The 14,863-nt window shown below is 40.1% G+C and overlaps 1 long non-coding RNA gene across 1 annotated transcript; it reads right to left on the bottom strand.

The window, feature by feature from the left end:
• Nucleotides 1-567: 567 nt before the first annotated feature.
• On the bottom strand, nucleotides 568-14,571 carry LOC123579684. Its single transcript, XR_006702892.1, has 2 exons — nucleotides 14,515-14,571; nucleotides 568-638 (listed from the first exon to the last, which is right to left on the bottom strand). It is a non-coding gene; the product is annotated as an uncharacterized LOC123579684 (long non-coding RNA).
• Nucleotides 14,572-14,863: the final 292 nt, after the last annotated feature.

Here is a 14,863-nt window from a genome sequence, read left to right as displayed (position 1 = left end):
ATTCAATGTTGGAGAACTACACAGGTCTTGGAAAAGGAAAGCCTGGAAGGACTTCCAAACCATGGCAGGCATATTCCTATGACTTTTCATGGACACAGCATAGCAGGCACCCTTCTCCCAGATGGCCTCTCGCTTACGAAGGGTGGGAGCCAGGGTGTTCTTGTGTTAGATCAACAAATTGTCTTATGTAACTCTTGAAGATTTCTTTTCTTTCTTTTTTTTTTTTTTTATGGGTTCTTATTTAAAACCATTTATACCAATTTTGTATTCTTCTGCCACAACACTTCCTCAGTTTGTCGTTTGTGATTGTGTTCTGACATTATTTTTACTTTTCCAGTGAGATTTGCCCTCACGGAAAGGAAGTGTTTAACTCCATAGTCTTTACATACTATTCCCTCTCCTAGCCAGTATTACTGCAGCAATGTTATTATGGTGACAAGGAATTGCAAACGTCATTCTTCTGCCTTGCAATATTTTTTTTTCAATATATGAACCTTCCAATATTTTTATGTATGTATGTATGTATGTATGTATTTTAAAGTTTATTTATTATTATTGTTAGTGTTATTGTTTACATCCAACTTAGCTAACATATACTGCAATAATGATTTCAGGAGTAGAATCCAGTGATTCATCGCCTGCATATAACACCCAGTGCTCATCCCAAGTGTCCTCCTTAATGTCCCTTACCCATTTAGCCCATCCCCCCAGCCCCCTCCAGCAACCCTCAGTTTGTTCTCTATGTTTAAGAGACTCTTATGTTTTCTCCCCCTCTCTGTTTTTATATTACTTTGCTTCCCTTCCCTTGTGTTCATCTGTTCTGTGTCTTAAAGTCCTCATATGAGTGAAGTCACATGATATTTGTCCTTCTCTGACTAATTTCGCTAAGCCTAATACCCTCTAGTTCCATCCACATTGTTGTAAATGGCAAGATTTCATTCTTTTTGATTGCTGAGTAATATTCCATTGTATATATATATTCAACATCTTCTTTATCCATTCATCTGTTGATAGACATTTGGGCTCTTTCCACACTTTGGCTATTGTCAATAGTGTTGCTATAAACATGGGGGTGCATGTGCCCCTTTGAAATAGCATACCTGTATCCCTTGCATAAATACCTGGTGGTGCAATTGCTGGGTCATAGGATAGTTCTATTTTTAACTTTTTGAGGAACTTCCATACTGTTTTTCAGAGTGGCTGCACCAGTTTGCATTCCCATCAGCAGTGCAAGAGGGTTCCTCTTTCTCTACATCTTCGCCAACATCTGTTGTTGCCTGAGTTGTTAATTATAGCCATTCTGACTGGTGTGAGGTGGTATCTTAGTGTGGTTTTGATTTGTATTTCCCTGATGATGAGTGATATTGAGCATTTTTTCATGCGTCAGTTGGTTATCTGGATGTCTTCTCTGGAGTTGTGTCTATTCATGTCTTTTGCCCATTTATTCACTGGGTTATTTGTTTTTTGGGTCTTGAGTTTGCTAGGTTCTTTATTGATTTTGGATACTAATCCTTTATCTGATATGTCATTTGCAAATGTCTTCTCCCATTCCGTTGGTTGCCTTTTAGTTTTGCTTATTGTTTCCTTCACTGTGCAGAAGGTTTTTATCTTAATGAGGTCCCAATAGTTCATTTTTGCTTTTGTTTCCCTTGCTTCTGGAGACATGTTGAGTAAGAAGTTACTGCAGCTGAGGTCAAAGAGATTTTTGCCTGCTTTCTTCCCTAGGATTTTGATGGCTTCCTGTTTTATGTTTATGTCTTTCATTCATTTTGAGTTTGTTTTTGTGTATGGTGTAAGAAAGTGGTCCTGGTTCATTTTTCTGCATCTCACTGTCCAGTTCTCCCAGCACCACTTGCTGAAGAGACTGTCTTTATTCCATTGGATATTCTTTCCTGCTTTGTCAAAGATTAGTTGGCCATACATTTTTAGGTCCATTTCTGGGTTCTCTATTGTGTTCCATTGATCTAAGTGTCTGTTTTTGTAACTGTTGCAAATTTCTGGTGCCGAATATGAATTTCCCAAATCACCATTCCAGATGGCATCTTCCCCACAATGCACCAATGCAGGACCTTCACGGTATCACCAGGAGTCCAATACTCTTTAAGATTCTTTAGACACCCCTGGTAGGCATGTTGTTGGACCACATGGTGGGATATGGGGTGTCAGCAGATTGGGAGAGGTGGGCAGTTGCCAAAGACAGGGTGAACGCCCATGGAAGGGAAAATTCAGTAGAGAGGCCATAGGACTGATGACTTTGTCATCTCAGAGGTTTAAAAATTTTTTTTTTATGTTTATTTTTCAGACAGAGAGAAACAGAGCATGAGTGGGGGAGAGGCAGAGAGAGTGGGAGACACCGAATCTGAAGCAGGCTCCAGGCTCCGAACTGTTTGCACAGAGCCCGACACGGGGCTCAAACCCATGAACTGTGAGATCACGACCTGAGCTGAAGTCGGAAGCTTAACTGACGGAGCCACCCAGGCGCCCCTCAGGGGTTTTATTTAAAAGAATACCACAACGGGGTGCCTGGGTGACTCAGTTTGTGTCCGGATATGGGCTCAGGTCATGATCTGGAGGTTCTTGAGTTCAAGCTGGCATTGGGCTCTCTGCTGTCAGCACAGAGCCTCTTTTGCATCCTCTGTCTCCCTCCCTCTCTCTCTGCCCCTCCCCAGGTGCTTGCACACGCTCTCTCTCTCTCTCTCAAAAATAAATAAACATTGAAAAATAAAAGAATAACACAAGAATGGATTTCCCCACCATTGCAATTTGACCTCATCTAGTTGTTCTGTGTCAAACCATGCAGCCACACATTGTGACTCTGCTCCTGGGGCCTTCTGGTGGAACTCAGGAAAATCAGGAAGCATGTTTGGGGACTTGCTGGGTCATCCACAGGGGATGTGCTGACATCTGTTGCTAGGAGCCCCCTCCTCCCCTGCAGTGATGGGAAGAACACATAAGTCTACCTTTGAGTGATGAACTCAGGCAAATGGAGGGGTGATGGGCAGGCCTTGGCTTGGTTTCCTTCTGCTCACTGCTCAGTGTGGGTTTCTGTCTGCTTCCCCAGGATCTGTCCCCTCATTTCAGCCCCGAACATCTATCCACATTGCTCCCACCACCTCCTCTCTCACCATCTTCCCCATGCAGCCCTCATCGAATCTTCCTGGGAAGGGGAGGTGTTGCTCCGAGTTCTCTGCTCTGTTTACAGTAGTTTTTATGGCACATAGTCTCTGCTCTACTCAGGGATTTACCCTTTGATTTTTTTTGATCAATTCAGTCATCACATCCTCTATCCTATGATTGAGATTCATATTTGGAAATTTAAAAACAGAACATTAACTGTGTCTTGCTCTTTGCATTCCTTCTATAATGCAATGCTTCTGATGGATGGAGCCCAACCGTCAGGAGCTAGGGGAAAGAAAGAAAAATTCAAAAATTAATACCCCAGGAAATTATCTTTCTGAATTCTCTGGTTAATTTCTCGATTCTCTAACTCTCACCATACTTTCTGGAGGGTGGCAGCTATGCCTACCTTGTTCACTGTGGCTTACCTAACTCCTGGCACAGTGTCCAACACAAAACACGTACTGGGTAAATGCTTGGGGGATAAACAAGCAGATGTTTTAATTTTTGTGGACATTGTTTTATATCGACTAGGGTTATTTTCAGCTGTTGTCCCAGGACTGTTACTGCAAAGGCGTAAGCCGGCAGCTACTTTTTCTCAAGTGCAGTCTGGAGGCTGGTAACCTGGGATGGAGCCACTCAAGGTGGTCATCAAAGAAGCTGTTCTGTTTTTCTGCTCCATTCTTTGCATGACCCTTTTTTAAAAATTCTTTAAAATGTTTATTCATTTTTGAGAGAGAGACAGAGCATGAGCAGGGGAGGAGCAGAAAGAGAGGGAGACACAGAATCGGAAGCAGGGTCCAAGCTCCAAGCTGTCAGCACAGAGCCCGAAGCGGGGATTGAACTCACAAACAGTGAGACCATGACCTGAGCCAAAGTCAGACGCTTAACCGACTGAGCCACCCAGGCGCCCCCTTTGCTTGAGGCTTTTGAACTCACAGTTGCAAGATGATCGTACCACACACCCCCAGGTGGGATGAAGAGGAAGTTCAAGGGGCAAAACAAGATGATCCTGTATCTTTTCACTGTTAGAAATAAAGTAGCATGTTGAGAAGCTTCGCTAATATCTCTGTAACAAACTGTATTACATGGCATCCTTTGCAGCAAGGGGGAAGAAATCAGATTTATTTTAATCTATGAGTAGAGTAACCTGGATTCTCTTGGCGTCTGCTACACTAAAACCCTTGGTAAAGGGTTTTGTATAGTGCACATGTTGTATTTACATTGAATACCCTACTTTTTCAATGTACATAAAAATAGTTTCTTTATGTTATTTACTAACAAAAAGAAGTTTATAAACATACTTCCCAGCATGGCATTTTTGAGAAACTTTTGAGAGAATATCTAAAGTTGCTTTATTAAAAGAGGAGGCTGGCAATATTTCTGACAATGTCTTAAGGAAAAAAAAAAAAAACCTTCTTGCAATGGTGCTCATGAGAGTAATCTAAACTGATTGTATCAGATCAGTAATTCAGAATTTAGATTAAGCAAGAGTGGAATTCAAAGATAAATGTTCCCTTTAAGAAAACGTTCAGTTAGTATACTCCTATTCATCTCCACTAACGGTGTATTTTTTTCACACAGTCAAGACATGGTTTTATTCATCCATGTACTCTGTGGATAACACCAAGCACCTACTAGGGTCCAGGTGCTGTGCGTACGTGTGAATGTATTCATTCAAGATGGACGGTGAGGTGCATCGGCGTGCTGGGGCTGCAGCACTGCCTTCGATCAACAAGGGCTGAGCCCTCACGAAGCTTGCATTTTAATTTTTTTTTTTCAACGTTTATTTATTTTTGGGACAGAGAGAGACAGAGCATGAACGGGGGAGGGCCAGAGAGAGAGGGAGACACAGAATCGGAAACAGGCTCCAGGCTCTGAGCCATCAGCCCAGAGCCCGACGCGGGGCTCGAACTCACGGACCGCGAGATCGTGACCTGGCTGAAGTCGGACGCTTAACCGACTGCACCACCCAGGCGCCCCGAAGCTTGCATTTTAGAGGCAGGCTGCAGAAAATAAATGTACAGGTAGATAAAGAACACCTTGCGAACAGAAATCATCAGTTGAAGAAAATAAAACAAGGCTCAGAGTAAGAGTAACCCGGTGACTGGTGGAACAGGGAGCCCTTTTACATTGGGTAGTCAGGGGTCCTTCCTGAGATGCGAGGGAGAGGAGGGAAGCAACCAGGAGGCGGGGGGCAGGGGTGGGGAGCCCAGGCAGAGGGGGCAGTCAGTGCAAAGCTCTGAAACTGAACAACGTAGACCTCTGACCAGGAGAAAACCCTGGTGTGGCTGAGAGTAGTAGGGGGACTGGGGTGCACGATCACAAGGGACTAGATCACAGAGGTCCTTCAGGCCATGTGAAGGAGTTCTGACTTAATCTTAAATGAAATTAGTGGCCACTGGAATGCTACGTCTGATTTGTGACCTAAAATTTTAGTGCGATGATTAGCTCTAGGCATTAGGGCTGGCAGTGGTAGGGTGGGCAGTGAGGTGTGGTACTTGGATTAAGCTGTGGGGTAGACTTGGGAGGTGGAGACTGTGAGATTGGCTGTAACCTTCTGTGGGGTGCAGAGGGGAAGAGAATCAAGATCACTCCCAGCTTGTGGATGGGGCACAACACTACCTCTGTTGGTTAGCTCCCACTGTCCTAACAAAGTACTCTAGGCTGGGGGGCTTATGCAACAGGCATTCATTTTCGGACAGTCCCGGAAGTTGGAAATCCAAGTTCATGGGTCCGCAGGTTTGGTTTCTCCTGAGGCCTCTCTCCTTGGCTTGCACATGGCTGCCAACTTGCTGTGTTGTGTCCTCAGGAGCTCTGTGCTCTGTGTTCATGCATCCCTGGTGTCTCCCCTATTCATCTGTGTCCAAATTCCCTCTTCCTACGGAGACCCCGGTCAGACTGAATTAGGGCCGACCCTAACTTCTTATTTTAACTCCATCACCTCTTTAAAGGCTCCATCTCCAAACACACTCACATTCTGAGGAGGGGGAGGGGAGGGGCCGAGGAAGGAGCAGGAGAAAAGAAACTTTTGGAAATGATTCTTATGTTTTGCTCAGTGAGAGAAGTTGTCAAGTGCAATTATATTTACTCAGATATAAAATTTTGCTTCAGAATGTAAGAAATTTCATGATCATAGATGACCTTTGATACTGAGAAAATTGGTTAGCTCTTTGGGGAGGGAGATGGGTAGAAATGATTTGCATTCTGAGGCGGGAGTAGTTAGTAAAAAGAATGGCCCAGCTCAAATGTCAGATTGACCGCTAGTTCCTTAGTGCTTTGAAATCATGGAAACTCCAGGGGAAGACCTTCTCACAATGAAAATACTTTATTGTTTTTTTCCTGGTAACATAAATCATGGGTGATTACTCACATATCATTGGTGCATCATTAGACATTCAGAGAATGCGATGCAGGGAATATGTAAGGAAGAAAATGAAATCATCTGAAATTCTACCCTCCGAGATCACCAGCATTAACAGGGGTTCACGGTAGTTTCTTCATGCTTTGCTTTATGCATATATATGCACATCTATAATTCATACCATGCAAGCTAGTACTTTATTCAGAGTAGTGTATGTGTGTGTATGTGTGTGTGTGTGTGTGTGTGTGTGTGTGTGTGGTGTGACTGTGTGTGGACGCATATTCCTCCTCCACTCCCTGGGAACTCTGCTGGCAACCTGGTTTGTATGCTCTCTTTTCTCCAAGGACCCATGTTCACTTACCAATATATGCCTGTATCTACACTCAAACAACAGCTTCGATTTTAAAGTCAGTTTTTCCAAAGTACGATCTCAAATGAATGTGTCCGGCTATGCAAACACACTTTTTCCCTCACCTCACTTTCTCATTCACCTCTCTTCTTTTCAAGGGTTCTGCCTCATAAACGCTAATGGTGTGCTTGCTTTGTTCCTTGAATACAATTTCTGTGCCTGTTGAGACACTGTATTTCATCCCTGTGAACAGCACATCCTTGTTTGATTTCCTTCTTTCCCAGTTTGTCCTTCTCCCACCTATTCTCGGTGGAGGAGATGATGGGGCACTTGCTGGTGGACAGATGATGCGATTAGATGCTCGATTAGCATACACCCCGCAGATTTTTCTCCCAGCACATTCCCTCTCTGTGTTAATTCTGTCTAAATGTCAGTGAGTCAGAGGGTGTTTCTACACATTATTATTATTAGTTATTCTGCACTCTGGTTCACTGTTTGAATTGACCCTGACCTTGGTTTAGAAATCCACAAAATGCTTCTCTGACCTTTTGGTCTTTGCCACTGCTTTTTACAAAGGTAGACAATTGTTCTTCTTTCCTTATTGAAGAGACTTGGATTCCCACACAAGGCAAGAATCCAGTTTCTATGGCTTTCCTTCCTACAGAGCCCACCCAGGCAACTTCCCAACCATCTGCTCACCTCTTCCACACAGCTTCACTGATCTCAGTGCAGAGAATGACCACTGTTTGACTGAACTTGCCTGGCAATCAAAGTTGTTTCAATTGAAATTATGTTCCAGTCCTTCAATGAAATGTCATTCTCTTCAGGGATGCTTGGGTGGCAGAAAGCAAAATTGTTCTATGCTTCTGATTAGCATGCTTTTCACTGTGGGGAATATTCTTAGCATGGGTCTTGACCCCAGGGAAGCAATACGATTTCTGGTTTTAATGTTATGAAATGTTAACCCTAAAGGGCAAAGCAGATATTACTAGTTGTACATTCTTAATGACACACACACTAAATGAGTTGCAACCCTGAATACAGATAAAATAAAAGTTAATGGAAATATATTATGGCATTATTAGAGTTTAATGGAAACTTACTGAGATTTTATTTAAAATTTTGTGTGAAAGGTGAAGTTATAATGAAATTATGCAAAGGGAGAGGTTCTAGAATGATCAAGAAGTAAGTACTTCTCCAGCTGTCAGTACTTTCTCCAGCTGTCACCTGTCCGTGAGTGGATTTAAGGCCATGTTCACTATTTCCAAAGGCCAATTCTTCATGACCATCGTTAGCACAGACTTGTTCTCACCAGGTCTGACACTACACCCAAGAGGAAATGAGGGCTGAATCCAGAGGCTGGCACATTCTGCAGGCCAAGCTCCTTGTTCTCTTGTGCATGGAACTCTGAGCCCACAGGACAGGGGGTGGCTGTGGGACTGGGAAGGAGACTGGTAGCTGCCAAACTTCCTGGATGCACTGAGTGGTGAATAGGTCCGAACGCCAGTTCTGTTGGATATCTGTGCTGAGAACTCTGTCCCAGAATTCAGAGCTTTCTGGGTACCATCAAGTAGACTGATGTTCCCCATGGTTGGCCCTGTTGTCTCTACTTCTGGGAATATGTGGACAAAAAACTATCCTTTGTTGCTCAAGAATGAGGCTTCAGCTCATGGAATGTTTCTACAGTGTCAAACCTTCAACAGTTCAATACTGGTGTGTGTGTGTGTGTGTGTGTGTGTGTGTGTGCGTTTTCATGTGTGCAAATGTTCTGACCTCATTTTGGAAATTTAAATGCAGGTTAACATAACTTGGTTTTCCTGCTGTGTGGGTGCCTAGGAAATGTAATTGAATCTAACCAACATGTATGCTCTGTGGAAGGGACAGATGAGTTTCCTGTGGGGAATGGAGAATAATACAGGTGGTTCGGAATTGGAAAACAGCCTGTGGAAGCAAATGAACTCCACCCTAGAAACTGGAGTTTCCAGGAAGGTCTGCATTCTCACCTGAAGTCTTGTTGCCCATCTGAGGAAGTCTAAGCAGGTCACTTAAGCCCTTGGGAATTTTTTAGGCAAAAATTTTATCAATTATAAAAGGACTAAATTGGCCGTGTGACTTAAAAAACTCCTTCTAGGGGCATATCAGTGGCTCAGTTGGTTGAGCGTCTGACTCTTGATTTTCACTCAGGTCATGATCTCATCATTCATGAGTTTGAGCCCTGCACTGGGCTCTGCACTGACAGCTCGGAACCTGATTGGGATTCTCTCTGCCTCTCTCTCTCTGCCCCTCCCCCACTTGTGCTCTGGCTCTTTCTCTCTCTCTCCCTTTCTCTTTCAAAACAAACAAGCAAACAAACAAGCAAACATTTAAAAATCTTCCAGATTGAAAATTATCAGCCAAACGTGAAATGATAGACTGACTGCCACTGTCTTCAGATGCATATGTACAAAAGCACTAAATAGAGCATTCGAAAAAGCATGTAATAAGCAAAGAAATCCAGTAACTTCCAGAACTTAAGTTATAACTAGGGTAGAAGTTAGACGCCCTAAAAATCCCCTTTGGTGATTATTACATTACACAAACCATTGCCCTGATCATTCCTTCATTCATAAAATATTTTGAGTTCACACTCTGTGGGTGGTGGTTGCAAGGTGCTAGGAATACGAGTGAAATAAGATGCACTTCTCTTCCTTGAAGGAGTCATAGGAGGTTGGTCTTGGAGAAAGGGTGGGAAGTACATGGTACAGAAGCTAATTACCACACGGTATAATGAGAGCTACAACATAAGTATATCCCCTAAAGGACAACTTGCTGCCTAGGAAATACTGATCTTGTGGAACGTGTCCATCCATGTTGTAAAAATGTAAGATGGAAGTGATCACAAAATGCTCATATATCCTCCCCACTCACTGGTTTTTCAGATGGTAAAACCAATCACTGTAAAATGTATATGTGAGTATAATATATAAGCTGTTCAGTGGAATGAACGCAAGACAATATAGGAGAAGGGGCATTGGCTCTGGAATGAGGCGGAGGCAAATTTAGATTTTGGCTCCTATTAGGTTGGTAACCCAACTTTAAGTTTCAATTCCCTTGTTTATACAAAGGACAACAGTGCCTTCCTCACTTGTTGAGACATTGAAACAGAATAATGTGAAAGGATCTAATTTTCTGGCTGGCTCTCTTGGTGTTTTATTGTTTCAACTTCTGTTGGGCACTATTTCCCTTAGTATCTGGCAATGTTTCTTTTATTTTACTGAAATTCCCCATCAATACAAGCGATAAAAGTCTTCCTTTTGTCTCTGCTACAACTGAAACATCTTGGTATCTGGAATTAAATTTGTATTGTTAACACGTTCCCGTTTACATAGTGATGGGACTTCAGCTCTTTTATGAGGCTCCCTAGAAAATGTGCACATGGTGAGGGAGCATCTCCATGGGCTTCCAGACTATCCACGGTGTGACCTCTATCTCCTCTGTCACTTAGTTACATTCTACCAGCTCTCAATCCCCCTAAGGGCCATTTTGGCCACTTCTCTGTCTCTGTTACAAATTGCCTGTCCGTTGCCACTCAGCCCAACACCCTTTACCTTTTCACTTGGCCAGAAACTGTCTACTTAGAACCTAATATATGCCAAGTGCCAGGCGACATATCTTCTGCTTTGTAGGAATTGTTGTCTGTGAGACAGTAACTTGCCTATCACTATGCCCTGTTATTTCTACTGCCTGGAAAGCCATTGCTAGGGCTCACTTTGTTTTTGCTTACAGGGAAACATCATCTCCTCCTCTGAAGTTCACCCTTGTAGATGGGCTTTGCTGTATGGTTGCCTGACCCAAGGGTTTTTGATTTGTACATCATTTTGCTTCCTGGTGCTATATCTGCCACAAAGTTGATTGGCCAGTTGGGAGTCCCTGAAATCCACACTACAATTTAGTTTTTGATGTACCTATAACTGTTTGCTCCAGATTTCTTTTTAAGGCTCTGAATACCACTGTTGAACAAGGTTTGAACTCTTTTTCTAGAAGGCTCCTTGTTTCCCATGTAAATTGGTGGAAACAGACACCTGAGTACAGTGTCTCTTACTCATAGATACACACTCATAGACATGTGTGTATTAAGTATCAAGTTGGGACATGCAGAGATGCTTCAAGATTTAAAACAAAATGGAATATTTCTTTTAAAAGAGCTCTTGACTTCCAGTCAAATTGATGGATTGAGCATAACAGATCTTATTCTACTCCAGACACGAGAAGTTCTGGATGAAATATTTTAAAATATTGTCAAGGTTCACAAAACAAAAAATGGAGGAAAGCTGAACTGAGCCAGCCCCTGGATTAGTGGCCCCTCCTACAGACCTTTTGAGAATTGTATGGGATTGGGAAACAAATATGTAAGTTCACACTAAGCAGGGAGAAAACTGAGCTCTTAGGTTGAAGCCAGGAGCTTGGGGAATTGTTACCTCTTCTTGAATGGGGACTGGACTATCTACCTACTAGGTCAAGGTCAGAGTAAAGAGCAAACTGACCACTCCTGATCATGGCTGTAAGCAGAATTATTCATGACCAGAACTTCAGGCCTGTGGAACACTTAATTGTTGAACTCACAGAGTTACATCAGGACCCACAATAGGATTTGGGCAAATAAACAACTATGCAGAGAAGTCTCCAAGACCCAGGGAAAGAATACTCATGGAGAACTATGATGTGAAATGAAATCGTACAGAAGAATGATACAATATTTGATAAAACTGGTTCCATGAACACTGATCTACAATACCACCCCCACTCTGACTCCAAATTGGCATGTGCATGTCTAAGGAGAAGTGATAAGAGAAGAATATGAATACAACTTAAATATGTTTGAAAGCCAAAAAGGATAAAGGAAACTATGATGTAAGAACAAGAAGTTATGAAGTGGAACAGATACACACAATAACCAAAAATATGGTAATTTAAAAAAATCACTAAATGGGTTTAATGATACATTAGACAAAACTGTAGGAAGAATCAGTAACAGAGCAGATATATCAGGTAAATCTTCAGAAATCAGCATAGAGAAATAATGGCATGAAAAATACAAACATTAAGACAAAATGAAAAGGCCCAATATAGCTGTAATAGAGTTCTAGCAGGTTATGGAGACAGTGGTAGAGGCAATGTCCAAAAAAATAATGCTGAGAATTTTCCAGAAGTGGAAAAAAAACCCCATCAGATTGAAAAGTTAGAATAGAATAAGTAATTTTTATACACCCACAAAAAATGTAAAGAAACTGAAAAACATGAAGAGAAAATTTCTAAACCTACCAGAGAGAAATCAGAGCTTTGATAAATAAACATTGGTCTAAAGATGGCAGTCTTTTCATCAGAAATAAAAGAAGACAGAAAACAATGGAGCAACATCTTTAAGATCCTGAGGAACAATATTGTGAATGTAGAAGGCTGCCTAGATGAATGAATATTTAAGGATGAAGGGGAAACATTGGATATAGTTTTATAAATGTTATTATTTAAAGATTATTATGGCCAGATATATGACATATAAAAATAATATACTTAAATGAGAATAATGAATTTATAAAGAAGGGGTGGGATGCAGGAAGTAATAGTAAGCAAAAACAAATGGGTGGGACATGGTGATACATTTAAATACATATTCCCTGTAAAGTAAAATTGTAATGAGAACAAGAGTGAAATAACCTGGGTATGTATGAGTTTACAAGCCACATAGAAATAAATAACAGAATACTAATTATGTGAGATAGGGATTCGGAGTGTGGGAAATTTGGAGGGAACTGCAGTTATTGCTAGCCCTTTAATCTTGCTTGGGAAGAAGATAGAGACATTGATTTCTTTTATGCTTATTTAGAAAATATAATTCTAAGTATGTATGTGAAACATAAGTGTAAATGCACAATATATAATGCATATCTCTGAACCAGTAGAGGGAAAGATAGGAAATATATACAGTTTGATCAACCTCTTGAAATAGAAAAGAAGAAAAGATAAGTAAATATAAATATATATTAAAAATCCACAAAATAAGATAGCAGAAACAAGTTCAAATATATCAAAATCATAAAATGAATGGGCTAAACAAAAATTAAATGGCAGGCATAAACAGATTGGATTAATAACTAGCTATTCGATGCTTATAAGAATATTTACAATATAAGGACACAAAAATGTTGAAAAACAATGGACTGTAAAATATATGCCAGGTAAACACTAAAATAAGATGGTATAGAAATATTAGTAATAGCAAAAAGAAAATGTTAGAAAAAGAAAAAAAAGGAAACATTTCATGTGAAATATAGGGGAAAAATTCTCCAAGAAGTCATAGAAATAATGCAGATGAAATATAATTTCCAAACATTTAAGGAAATAATTTACAGAAAAATAAAAGAAATTGACAAAGCCACAATGATAACGGGAGGTTTAACATATACCTTCCAGAGAATGATACCTCAAATTTACAAAATAATTATAGAAAAAAAATGAAAAACACATTTGGCAAACCTTAATTTAATGAGTTCATATAAAGTTTTGCTCTTCACAAAAAATACAATTTATTTCAAGCATATACAGAACTTTTCAAAAGATATATCATATATTTCATTGAAGAAAGTCTCCACAAATTCCTAAGGATTTATATTATACAATCATCTTCTCTGACTACAATGCAACACAATTAGAAAAATAAAGAATTAGAATGAACTCAAAAAACCCTCAAATGTTTATAAAAATATTTGATAAAACACATTTCAACATAATCTATGAATTATTAAAAAATCATGATGTAAATTAAGAAAATGAGAAAAGTGCCATAATTTTAAAAACTGTGGATATCAGTTAAACTAATTCTCAGAATGAATGTTATAGCTTTCAAAAAGGTATTAGAAAAAAGATATTAAATACCAATTAGCTAAGCAGCCAATTCAAGAAGTGAGAAAAAAAACAAAAAAGCAAACTAGTTGGTTCCTTTTTCAATTCTGAAAACATTCAGGTATCATTTCTTTAAATATTGCCATTGCTCCAGTGTCTTATTATTTTTTTTTTTTTTTGATGCCGATTGTTCTCTGCCCTTTTCTGCTCCCTTGATTTTATCTCTTTTGTCTCTGTGTATTGCATATTTGATATTTTTATGACCTATTTTCCAATCCATTAATTCTTTCCTTATCCTTATCTAATCTGCCATCACAGTCACACTTTGTGACCATATTTATGGTTTTTGTATTTTTTAGTTATAGGTATTCTGGGTTTTTTTTTTTCAGATTTCTTATATCATTTGCTATAGTTTTCTGTTCTCTGTAGATATCTTTCAGCTTGATTTAATTTTTTTACATAATAATTAAAATTTTTTAAAAAGTTGTATCAAATAATTCCAATATAAAGGTTTGCTTTTCTTCCCTGCTCTTTCTCCTTTATTGTGTTGGGTGCATGTGTGCGTGTGTGTGTGTGTGTGTGTGTGTGTGTGTGTGTATGCATGTATACCAGGTTATCATTGTGTGCTGGTTACTGTATTTCTTTTTATTTCTTTTAAAAGTTTTTTATACTATAAAACCAGCTGTTTATTCAATTGTCTTAACAAATACATGTTTTTGTTAAATATAATTTATTGTCTAGTTGGCTAACATACAACGTATACAGTGTGCTGTTGGTTTGTGGGTAGATTCCTGTGATTCATCACTTACATACAACACCCAGTGCTCATCCCAACAACGGCCCTCCTCAATGCCTATCACCCATTTTCCGCTCTCTCCCACATCCCACCCATCAACTCTCCTTTTGTTCTCTGTATTTAAGAGTCTCTAATGGTTTGCCTCCCTCCCTCTCTGTAACTCTTTTTTCCCCTTCCCTTCCCCATGGTCTTCTGTTAAGTTTCTCAAGTTCCACATATGAGTGAAAACATGATATCTGCATTTCTCTGACTGACTTCTTTCACTTGGCATAATACCCTCCATTCCAGCCACATTGCTACAAATGGCAGGATTTCACACTTTCTCATTGCCAAGTAGAATTCCATTGTGTATATAAAC

This window comes from Leopardus geoffroyi, chromosome A3 (genome assembly GCF_018350155.1).
Source record: "Leopardus geoffroyi isolate Oge1 chromosome A3, O.geoffroyi_Oge1_pat1.0, whole genome shotgun sequence".
Taxonomy (NCBI): Eukaryota; Metazoa; Chordata; class Mammalia; order Carnivora; family Felidae; genus Leopardus; species Leopardus geoffroyi.
Note: the sequence above shows the minus strand (reverse complement) of the source record. Positions and strands in the feature narration are given on the sequence as shown.